We start from the raw sequence: 12556 nt of genomic DNA on the forward strand, positions 1-12556 counted from the left end.
CTGTGTTCAGTTTTGGGCCCCTCACTACAAGAAGGATGGTGAGGTGCGGGAGCGTGTCCAGAGAAGGGCAACGAAGCTGCTGAGGGGTCTGGAGCACAAGTCTTATGGGGAGTGGCTGAGGGAACTGAGGTTGTTCAGTCTGGAGAAGAGGAGGCTGAGGGGAGACCTTATCGCTCTCTACAACTACCTGAAAGGGGGTTGTGGTGAGGTGGGTGTTGGTCTCTTCTCCCAAGTAACCAGCGATAGGACAAGAGGAAATGGCCTCAAGTTGCACCAGGGGAGGTTTAGATTGGATAGTAGAAAAAATTTCTTGACTGAGAGAGTGGTCAGGCATTGGAACAGGCTGCCCAGGGAGGTGGTGGAGTCGCCATCTCTGGAGGTGTTCAAAAAACGTGTGGATGTGGCGCTTCGGGACATGGTTTAGTGGGCATGGTGGCGTTGGGTTGATGGTTGGACTTGATGATCTTGAAGGTCTTTTCTACCCTTAATGATTCTGTGATTCTGTGAAAATGCAAGTGTTCTGTGCCACGATTTTCTACCATTTGGTAAATAACTTCCAAAGATTTAAGAAGTGTTTTAGAGTTTCCAGTTGAAAGTGAAAAACTAAGCCATTAACTGAGGAAGTTAATACATTTTTTTATTTAAAACTGGTGGAGATATATATCTATATTTAAAAATTAGTTGAATGGCAACATATAGAACAGACTGAAATATATACATAATAATATAAATAAACAATAACACAATTCTATTTTGTAGGCCAATTATTCAAAATCAGGCACAATTTTCCAATGCTACCTATGTTTTGGAATAGTCTTCTTTAGGTACAAATCTGATTTTCAAAACATTTATTTATATTCTTTTGCTTAAATTATTTAACAAAAATTTTAAAAATCATTGAACTGTCATCAAATGAATATGCCAATATTGGTGTTGCCATTCGAAGTCGTTTTGCATTAGAAAGTGCAACAGCTTTTCCCCCCGTTTTTCCAGCAGGGAAGCTGTTTTTATAAGATCACACATTCATTCAAAAGCATAGTTCAGACACACTGGCTGGCTAACCCAACACCCCATTCACTTTAAAAAAAAAGTATTTTCATGCTTGTTTCTGTAGCTTGGACCTAGGTCTTTATCGCTTTGCTCCCTTCATCCTAGTAGTTTATTCAACCTGACAAAGCTTCGGGGTGTTTTTTTCTTTTATTCAGTGCAGCTGAGAAAACCCTCTTACAATGTGTCAATTTTAATATTTGCTTACTCCACCGATGCACAAACAAGTATATCAGGGTCTCCCTTTGGGGAAGCAGCAAATGCAGTTGTTGATGCTGTACCACGGAGTGCTTGTAACAGCGCCTGGGTAGCCGGGCTCGGGGCTGATAAACCTACCTGCTCCCTCAGACTACTTGTTTCTCTCTCTCCTTCACCCTCCTCATAGTCTTCGTCACTCTGGCAAGACTTGAGGCTGGGTTCACTGCATTTCTTTTCTCCACTTGTTGTTTCTACTAATTTGACTAGAGTGGAAATTGCTCTGTTGGCCTTAATTGTCTCTCCGTTCATGAAGACTGATTTTCAGATGTGCTGGACGCACCCTTTCCCACGCGTGGAGTGGGGAGAGTCGTGGGACCTTCGCTCCTCGAAACATAAGAGCTAGTCTGGCTTAGGCTGAGTTCCCAAAAAACCAAGGAGTTTCAACTTTCCAATGAGCACTCAAAAATTTCCTTAAACATAGATTGGGACAACAAGACGTAGCACCCAAGGGGAGGATACATTAACCAGTGCTTTTTTTCCCCCCGCCCTTGAAATTGTGATGTGAAAAGCACTGTAGAAATGCAAAGTGCTACTGTCACAGCTGTTCTCAGAGCCGGTAGTGTCACCTGCCTTTTTTCTTTGAGGCAAAACACATAGCTAGAATTTCTTTTTTCTCTGTGGCTCCTATGAAGACTCATGTTATAACAACTTACATGTTGTCATATCTTATTTTACACATAGGACAGACATGAAGATTTTATTATTTTAAAATGTCTTTATAAACTGGTCACAGAATCAGACGACAGTTTAGTACCTAGTCATACCTTTACCTGGTCCCATATTATTTCCATAAATATTAAAATTAAGGAAATTGCTAAAGGTTTTTAGGGAGTATTTTTGATGATTTCCACTCATGACTTTTCTGCTCTATTAATGTGTAAGCTTTCATCAGTCACTTGAGTTATCTGGTAGTTTGTGTAATATTTGTGAAAGTATTCCTGTAACAGAAACCTACATGAGCTACAGCTTTGAGACACTCTTCGGTTGAGAGAAGTTCAGGGGTTTTACTCTTTTATTGTTTGCCCCTTTATCTCATCGTATCAAAGTTACAAAGTTGATCAATATCACCTTGGAGGTCAGGATCTGATGATTTTTAAGAACTCAGATTTTTAGCAAAAACTGCTTCTGTTATATCGACAAAAATATTTATGGAAAAAAAGGCACATGCAAGCTGAGTATGAGGTTTTGCAAGCAGCTACTACCTCATACGACACTATCACTCTCTGCAGAGAGACTCTCGATCGCGCACGCACACGTGTACTTGTATGTTGTGCATATGCAACTATATACACACTTATGTACTTTGGGGATAGGGAAATACATCTATATAAATACATGTATATTATCCTTGCTTGTAAACCTATCTTTTATAAGATTTCTGTAAGAAACTATTATAAGAAAAAGGTTTCATTTTGTCATCAGAAATTCTATGATGTGCATAAAATTAGCATTTATGAGATTTTAGGTTGGTTGAAAATTTTGTTGAGTTGTTTTTGAAACCTGGCTTATGTAGAAGTAATTAATTTTGCTCAATTGGATTATATAAAAATGGGTTTTTTTATTGCAACAGTATGAGACATTTGATGTAATTTAACTGTGGATTTCTGAGAGGGGTTTTACCATCTGAGATAGAGTTGCCTATTCTCGAGCAAGTAAACTATTATACAATGTTATGTTTTGTTCCACTGTGTAATGAAATGCTATAATTGATATAGGTCTTTACCACACTGACTATCATACAGTACAATATAAAATAAATTACCAGACAAGAACAGCATTTTTCTAATCCTGCATGCTTATACAAAGCATTTTGGATTGTTGCATTTTAGGGAAGTGACAATTATTCTCTCCATATTCACTCGATGCATGAATAGTGCAGTTTTCAAGCGTTTGTATTTGGTTAACGGTGCTCAGAGAAAAAACCCCATAACAAATAGTCAAGTGGCTATAAACCAGATCCTTCCATGCTGACAGACTAATTAATCTGATCAGTCTTGAACACCAGTGTTTGTCATGTGAGCAGTCAGCATTCAGCAGCAGCCAGCTACAGCGGTAACCTATAAACGCTCCCCAGTTGCCTTAGGGCTTCATGCTGCTCTCACCGAAGCCAAAGGCAAAATCTTTACTGATCCCAGTTTTTAGAAAACCAAGTAACATTGGCTCAGTAACTGTCACTTTCCCAACAAATTAAAAAAAAAAAAAAAAAAAAAAAAAGAAGCTAAGCTGAAAATTTGCTCCTCAAAAGCCAAATCACTGAGTTCCTAAGGACGACTGCAATGTGATTTTTGTCTGGTAGGAGCCTGCCCACCCAAGAATGGTTCGGGAGCTGGAGGAGGAACCTGACCTCCTCCGGACTTCCTTGGCACGCCTGAGATGAGCTGTACAGAGCCTCGCAGCTTCCTGTGGCCATACCCGGCTCTGTTAGGGGTGCAAACAGGTAGCTGCGAACCGGGCAATTGCGCGCAGAGACGTTAAGTGATTGCGATTAAACGGTCATGCTGTAGTATGCCTCAGATTTTTAAGAAAATCTATAAAAGTGCATTTAAAACAACAAACAACAACAACAAAAAAGAAAAACCTACAGCCAAAAATGCTGCTCATGAAACAACAAATACTATAAATACAGATGATCTGGGACTTTTAAGTAATTTTTAAATTTCTCCAATTCATAAGCAATCTTTCTCAAAACTCGTGCTGCAGGTCACAGCAGCAGGCTGGTAATTTTTTGCCATTTGAACAAAGCATTGTGCACTAAGGCAAAGGAAGCTTGTATTAAATTCCTATCATCTTGAGAACACAGCAAATTTCTAGCAATATGCTACCAGGAGTAATATGAAAAACATAAAATCAAGTTATAATTTTTGCATTTATTTATTTATTTTTACAAAATTCTCATTAAATTTCATATTACATTATGAGCAGCTATTGCTGCTATAGAAAAGCAACAACCTAGAGCATCAGATATTCTCTGGTGGATCTTTCAGACCCAAACCTGCTTAGCTTTTAAGATTAGACAAGATCAAGCCTACTTAGACAACGAAGGCCATCTGTTTTCAAGGATCCAGCTGCTATCCCTTCAAACACAACTCACTGTGGACTCCCATAATTTATTAATCCCAGGATAAACCTGTAAGTCTGCAATATCATTATTTGACTTCTTTATACCATTAGCTTGAACATTTTATCAACCGCTGTGCAGGTAACAGTCAAAAAGCTAAGGAGATTTGTCAACCCTCATAATTAATATCTCCCCTCTTTTAAGTTATCAAGACTCCAGTTTAGCACAGACTTAAGCACTTTCTGTGGGTGGGCAGTTCAGGGGAGAAGGTTAACGACTGGCACATGGTTATGATCCTTTCAATACCTGGGACCCATGTTCAAGATATTGCCTGTCCAAATTTATTTTTGAAATTGGTCCATACATGCACACACACAGATATGTGAGCATGGACACACACGATGTTATTTTGTTATTTCTAAATTTGTCATTTCTTCTTCAGAAAGCTGAAGGCTCCACTCAACCCAGGAGAAACTGTGGTGGTGTTTTTTGTTTGTTTTTTTTTTAAACCAAACAAGTCTGGAGCTATCTCAGCCCCCAGAATTTATGTGCTGGATTTAAAAGTGAAAATGGCTTTTTCTCAGTCAGACAACTCCTAACTGGCTAAGTGACTGGATGGATGTTAATAAAACTTCCCTTTCGTCTGCAAAATGATCGTGTCTGGTCCCAGGTGGAGCATGATAAATCAATGCAAAAGCTACTTTTCTCAGAAAGTTATGTGACTGAAAATAAGGGTTTAGAACATAAGTGCCATGTTAGTTGCAGTTTCAGGGCATTACTACCATGATGGTGTAATCCGCCTGCTAAAAGCATATTTAACAAGATAAAATAAATACACCTTTTAATATATGCATGAGTATACAGTTGGCAAACCCAGAACTCTGAAGTTCTTACAGTGTACTACCCTGGGAAGCTCTGAACTCTCTAATTCAGGTTTCTCACATAATTATGTGTCATCTGAGACCACCATGAAGAAGATGCACAGAGCTATCAAACCTTTTTGCCTGAGCAGAGCCAGTGCCCATGCTCTGCCATGCTCTCTGCGCAGAGAAAAGCAGGAGGAAAGGGTGAGTCAGGGGTTCCCGTTTTCAGGCTTTTCATTTCTGGGTCTTCCCAGATGTCTTTTTTAAGAAATGGGAACTGAGCATTCAACAGTGCTTTGTCTCGGGTAACTGCTGTCTAATTCCTTCAGCCTCCCTGGCCTGCACGTGGGTGAAGCACTCGATCTCATGTAGCTGCTCTTACTCTTGGCCATCCCCTCTCTGCTAGCCCATCCTCCTCTCCCACTCTATTTTAACACGGTCAGGATCTCATGACACATTGAGCATCCTCAGGCTGAGGAAGCCAGGGCACTCTCTGCGTCTACAAATGTGGTGACATGTCTGGATCTTTAATTAGCAACAGGAGGTAGCTCCACCTTTGCAGGGGCTGAACAAAGTGCTTTTAGATCATATAAGCTGTTGCCAGTGCATGCTTGGTTCTCTGGAGTAATGGTACATTGTGCAGCACTGCAAACTGTAAGGGTTTATAAGTCATATTTTTTCATTAGAATCCAGTAAGACCTCTATCTACTTGTTTAGGAACTTTTTAAAAATTATATATTCAACTTACTCCTGAAGCAGTAAGTGCTAGAATTCTCTCTCCCTTCCTCTCTCCCGTTATTTCTGTCTCTCTCTTTCTTCGACTGGCGTGTGGGGTTTTAGAAGAGTACGTGATTCTGGGAGCTAATGCTTTGGAGGAACTGAAAATGCTGAAGAACTAACTGTTAAAAAAGTGAAAATCTATATCGATAGTTAAGAATCCATCCCAACCAATATCAAAATAATTTGATTTGTGGTTGGGTCACAAAGCTTGATATCCAATGCAAGACAAGACAACATGCAGGAATTGGCATAGGTTATGTTGTAAATCATAGCAGGGAATCATAGAATCATAGAATCTTTGGGTTGGAAGGGAACTTTAAAGGAAATCTAGTCCAACCCCCCTGCAGTGAACAGGGACATCTTCAATTAGACCAGGTTGCTCAGAGCCCCGTCCAACCTGACCTTGAATGTTGCCAGGGATGGGGCATCTACCACCTCTCGGGGCAACCTGTGCCAGGGTTGCACTACTCTCGTTGTCAAAAAGGTCTTCCTTATATCTAGTCAAAACCTACCCTCTTTTAGTTAAAAAGCTAAATGGTAAAACTGTTACCCCTTGTCCTATCACTACAGGCCCTGCTAGATGTCTTTTCTATAGGCCTCCTTTGGGTACTGGAAGGCTGCAATAAGAGAAGCAACCTCCACACTTTTAGCTGTCATTTCCTGACATCAAATGTTCTAAAAGGTTTTCACACGAACTCAGTGAGGCTCGACAGATGCACTTCTGTTGTGAAAGAGCAGGTTACAAACCATGCTATATGACCTTTATTGTTCTAATAATTGTGGATGCTTACATTTGTCTGTTTAAACTGGTTATCAAAGTGTAATAAAAAAGAAACCAAACCCCAAAGGCATTTAAACTAAAACCTGATTCACTTTGACACTAAGGGTTAATTGTAAGGGCTCCAGAAATTGGCCATGATTGAAATGACATGACTACTGCTGCTGCCAAAGTGCCTGGACACGTGGGAAAGCCTGACCCAGAGATGTCTGAACCACCCTTGAACACTAACTAGATAGTCACATATGGCTAGCTATGGATATAGTCCCATAAGGGCATGGGGAAACACAGACACAGAGCATCTGCCAGTGGGCTGCCAGCTCTTGGGAGGGTTTGGTAATACCCAGACAGGACTAAAGAACATGTCTGACTTAGGGAGAAAATAGCTGTGGTGGAAGGACACCTGGAGAAGACGACTGCACCACTATAAGCTACCTGACTGAGACCAAACACACTGCTTGCAGAATGACCGTGCAGTAAGGCCATAACATACACCAGGAGGAGCACCAACAATGGCCATGCCTTTCATTTGTGGGGTCAGGATGAAATTCTGTGTCCAGCCGGCAGCTCGCTGCGGAGAGCAGAGGGGCTGCGAGGCCCATCTTCCTTCTGCAGCAGCGGCCTGAGCAGAGGGTGGATCAATGTGGTTCAGGATTTTCCTGCAGCACTGGGACTGAGGTCCAGCAGGACGTGTCTCCTTCTAGGCTGTCACTCTGACCTTCCCTTCCCTTACAGTTATTGGAATAACAAAAATAGACCCAAAGAAGGGCACTGATTCATCTCACCCAACACAGGCATTTACGCCAGGGGAATGGGCCTCTTCTTCACCAGCCCTTTCTCCCCACAGTGAAGGGAGCCTGGGACGGACCCCAAAGAACCATTTTTCGTCAAGAAGGCCTGAGCCTGCTCGCCCTGCAAACAGTCAATGTCGCTCACCGGGGTGGCATCACAGCAACGCTCTGTCTCGGGCCGTGTAGATTGCCTCTGACTCTTCAACACAAAACCCATAGCTTGAAAAATTACTAGTAAAGCATGGATTTTTTCCAAGTTGATCAGGGTTGCAATGCCTTGCTCACAGGCCATGAGAAGTTACTCCCACGGTTACTCAGTGACTGCATACATAACCCCAGCGATGACATTTCCTGCCTTTGCGCTGCCTGATATCACCATCCCCCTGTTCATTTAGTGTCACGGCTTCCTTTTAAAACCATCCGAAAAGCAAACGCTGCCAGAGTGGGGAGGGAAGTGGGTCCTTGTAAGAGACAACTTACGGGGATGATCTCCAGATCCTCAGCACAGAGGATAGGTTTGGGGGATTACAAGAGAGCCACGCAGCTGTATGGGGACTAACCACACTTCTGCAGGTCCTTTTCCAAAAACTGCTGGGTGATGCCACTGTGAGAAGGTAGATTGCAGTCTATCAATAACTGCAGCTAAACTTTCCCTCCAAAATGGTTCCAGTGGGTGCAATCTTACAGAGGTGATCTCCAAAAGGTGCAAAAGCAAGATTTTTTCTGGTGCTTAGGGCACCTTAATAGTACCTTTGTATTTAACTCTCTAGTACCCTATATATGTAGCTTAGAAGATGTAGGTTGACATAGCTCCACTGGCTTGTCAAAGCCGTGTTGATTTACTCCAAGTAAGCATCTGACTCGGAAATCTACAGAGTGGACGTACAACCAAGCAATCTTGTTCCCAGGTAGCTGGTTTCTGCTACCACTTCATAAAAGCGCTAAAAAAGCATTAGGAAAGCTTTTTTGTTTTACCTTTCGGCGATTACTTTGCCTGGTAATTGCAAACATCCTGTGTTAAGTCTGACAAGAATTAGCTTATGCTTTGGCAAATACTGGTGCTTTCCTTCATGTTCCCCCCTGATAAAGGTAGTCTGACTTTGATATTGCTTAAAGCAGTCATAGTCTTTGTTCTTCAGAAATGATAAAGCATTTCTAATTCTGAGTTTTATAATACTACAATATGGAGAGACAGATTTTATCTTAATAACATCTATATTATGATAAAGAACCAGCTACATGACAGGAAAGTGAACATTTCAGTTCATCTACAATTCTCCATCACATCAAAAGACACTACGTGTGAGAATGATATGCTAAAACTTCCCATTATACAGTTTGGAAACACACATATTTATTCCAAAGGAATCGGTATTGTTAAGAGTAACCTCAATGGCTGATCTAGATAATGTTTCACAGCCCAAACTGATACTTTAATTACAGTGTAATAAGATACTGATCTTACTTCTGTACATCTTCTAAGATATTTCTGTGAGCAAGATGCTGAATGTAAAGAGCTGTTCCTGATACAATAATTGCAAACAATAACACAAACGCTATCCCTCCCAGCTATGTTGTGACACCTAAACTGTTGTTAGTATTTAATGCAACCAGCGATGAAATAGGGTAAACTCAACAAGGATTCCATTTCCAGAAAAAGGCAATAATTCCTGTGAAGGAACAGAGAATCGGGCTGAACCATTCCTCACCCCAAAGAGAGAGAGAGTCATTTATTCTATATAGGAAAACATAATAACCAAAGTCCTCCACACCTTCCAGTAACAGAGGATGTGAAAATACATAGAATAAACCATATGCATGTGAGCTTTTGCTTAATATGCACATTGGTAACTACATACACATATTTTTAAAAGTCCCCTCTCTCATATACGTGCTTTCATTCATATAGGTGAAATATATGCTCATACGGATTTATGATAGGCCCAATTCTGCCTACCTTGCTCATATTGACAGGCATCTTACCCTGCAGTAGTCCTACTGAAATCAAGCAGAGATAATGCTCTTCAATCCGAGTGTGGGTGGCAGATTCCACCTATATATAGCACGTCTATATTTATCTCCATTTTAAGTGGTTAATTTCGGTCTGTATCACTAAATTAAATATAAATTATCTGCTAGCACAAAAGCAGCTTGGGAGCAATTACAGTCCCCTATCTCCCCCCACCCCGAATACGCTAAATATCAATGTGTAATATGCAAATCCTATGGGTTTTTTTGCACTAACCAAGTCGAATTCTTAATACCAGACAAGAAGAAAATCATAGCTTAACATACACCAGTAGATGTAATAAATAATGAACAGCACTAACAGCTTAACATCATAAGGAAACAGATGGAAAACTTCCCTCCAGAGATCATTGCATCTAGTATTAGAGAATGAGTTTCTGGACGTGCACAGGGTGAACAGTTCAAGTCTGAATTACAATGAGGTTGGTAACACTTTTTTATTATAAATGTAGGAATTTCATGTCTTCCTTTTAGAAAGTACTGCTATTATAGCATTCATCTGTTTCACTGAAGACATGAAAAGCAAAAGGCAAAATCTTAAGCTACTAAAGCGTGCATAGCACAATCAAATCAAGATCTCGCTCTGGGAGTACCTTGGCTGGGTTTGCAGAATACGGCAGGGCTACAATGCCATCATCTGTCCGGGAAACGAAACAGAACCCAACGTGGAAGCCAACTCTTTACTAGCAGCGTTTATGCTACTGAAAACGCTATTAAGGCAACTGCTATTGTATTTGTAGGTCAATTACTATTATATGGTTAGAGAATAATAGCGAAGAAATGTCCAATTTGTTTCTCTGATAACATTTCCTTTTCCACATCAAGTGGCATGGTTGTATGTTCAAAGTGCCTTTCAGACTGCAAATAGAAGAAATGGAGATTTCTCTGGAAAGCGAGGCACATTTATTTAGTTTGAATAAACCACGCCGGAGAAGTGAGCCAATTACCACATTTTGCACACATTTGTTTGGGTTTTTTTTTTGGTATGTGGTGTCCAAATAACATACACGCACTATATCACTGGAAGCAGCCCAGCTAAAGCAAAATGTCATGCTTGAATCCTTCAGTTACACTCCCCTCGATGGGCATTTGAGCTCATGACTAATAAGAATTTGTGCACACGTCTGTACTGCATGGAGGACAACAGATCCTGCCTCTCTCATCTGCCATCAGGAAGGTCTCCAAGTATGGTGCAAAACTCCACCTCTAGACAGATTCTCTTTCAACTATCTATTATAGCAGCATCTATTTGCCATGTATGCAACTACACTTCGTATAGAGTTTTGTGCAAATAATAATAAATTAAACCTCTCAAGAAGAAGGAATTTTTCTCCCTGCTTCCTTCATCCTCTTCACGCCCAACTCATCAATTTTGCGGACCACAAAAGAAGTACCAAAACTAAATGCTCTGTTCAGGATCTCACAATCCACCTCAGCAGAGCATGCCCAAGCCAGCCGAGCTGCTGTCTGCTCTGTCAGCTGTTAGGTAACGTTGCCTCCGACATCAGATGGATGCAGAGACCACTGCTTTCTGTTATGGCTGGAGATATATAAACATAATTGAAACTGCTATTGATTTTGAAGCCAAAACTTCTAGATGACTAAAACTCTGGGGCAACTGTAGGGTCAGCCAGAACACCTTTGGTAATAGGGTGAGGAGCGGAAGCTGATATTCTCCTGACAAGCCTGCTAAGCTTATAAACGTCTAGCACTCATTACGTTATACACAATGCTGGCCAATAATTTCAGGTTGCTGTTCCAAGACACAAATTACTTCCAAATGCAGGAGTCTACAGAAATAAATGGAAGAGGTCCAACTTCAGAATGTAAGAGACACCAAAGAGTTATTTCAATAATAAGACTACTCAATAATTTTATATTGCACAGTTTGATACTGAATCAAATAACTGCACTCTACAGCACCTTCATGTAAAGGCACACAGTTACAATCCACTGCAAACTGAGAGCTAGCGATCTATTCACAGAGACTGACTATAAAAAATTAAATAAGAAGTGAAATGACAACTTTCCAAAAGAAAAAAGAGAAAAAACAAACCCAAACATTTTATGGGATGCTGAGACAGCTAAAAATCTCTCCCCTGCATATACACACCTGAAGAGCATCTGGAGAGAGGGAAGGTTGCAGGGCTGTGGAACAAGCAAGCCACTTGCGGACAGAGTTCAGTGTTCACCTCCTGCCCCACAATGGGAGGCAGCGCTGGCAGCGATGAGCTGCTGGCACAGGGCAGGAGGCTGCCCAGGACAGCAAACCTGCTGTGATGCCCCACAGCCCACCTCCTCTCCTGCTCCAAGCGCTGGACAAGTGGACACATCGTGGCTAGGAGGGAGAAGGGGTTGAAACTGGAATTTTGCAACCAGAGTTGAAAACAGGCGCCCAGCAAAAGAAGTTGCCCGATTTCTCCATCTCCTCTCGCTGGCAAAAGCGGGACTAGCAAGCCCTCCTCGTTCAGGCTTTCGTCCTTGCTCCCCGTCTTGTGTTCCCCCATCTCCTCCTGCTAAAGGAATGGCCTGGCCAAGTGTAGCTCCTGCTGGGGATAACACTCAGTCCACCTCGGTGGCTGAGAAGCCTGGAGCCACATCTGCCATTTCTCTCTAAGGGAATGAGAGGTTTATACCACAAGTTTCACCTAAAATTAACTGCAGTCAGTGCATATTAAACCTTGGCATGAACTTCAGGATCACATTCAAGATCCTGTATAATGAGGTCATTGATTAGGATCTTCTTAAGGTCCTGTTTTGCCTTTGACCTTCACCAGGTTAAACTAGCATCTTTTCTGTGCTTATCACCTAAGGCCATAGAGTGACTCTAGGTCACCATCTTCACAGCGTGCCAGGGTTTCTGGTGTGTCAAGTGACTTCGGATCGCATGAAATTTCTTTCCAGTTTTCGCTGGTACAACCAGCTTGGTCCGCCAAGCAAATCCTGTGTGGCA

Source organism: Phaethon lepturus, unplaced genomic scaffold (genome assembly GCF_000687285.1).
Source record: "Phaethon lepturus isolate BGI_N335 unplaced genomic scaffold, ASM68728v1 scaffold2441, whole genome shotgun sequence".
Classification (NCBI taxonomy): Eukaryota; Metazoa; Chordata; class Aves; order Phaethontiformes; family Phaethontidae; genus Phaethon; species Phaethon lepturus.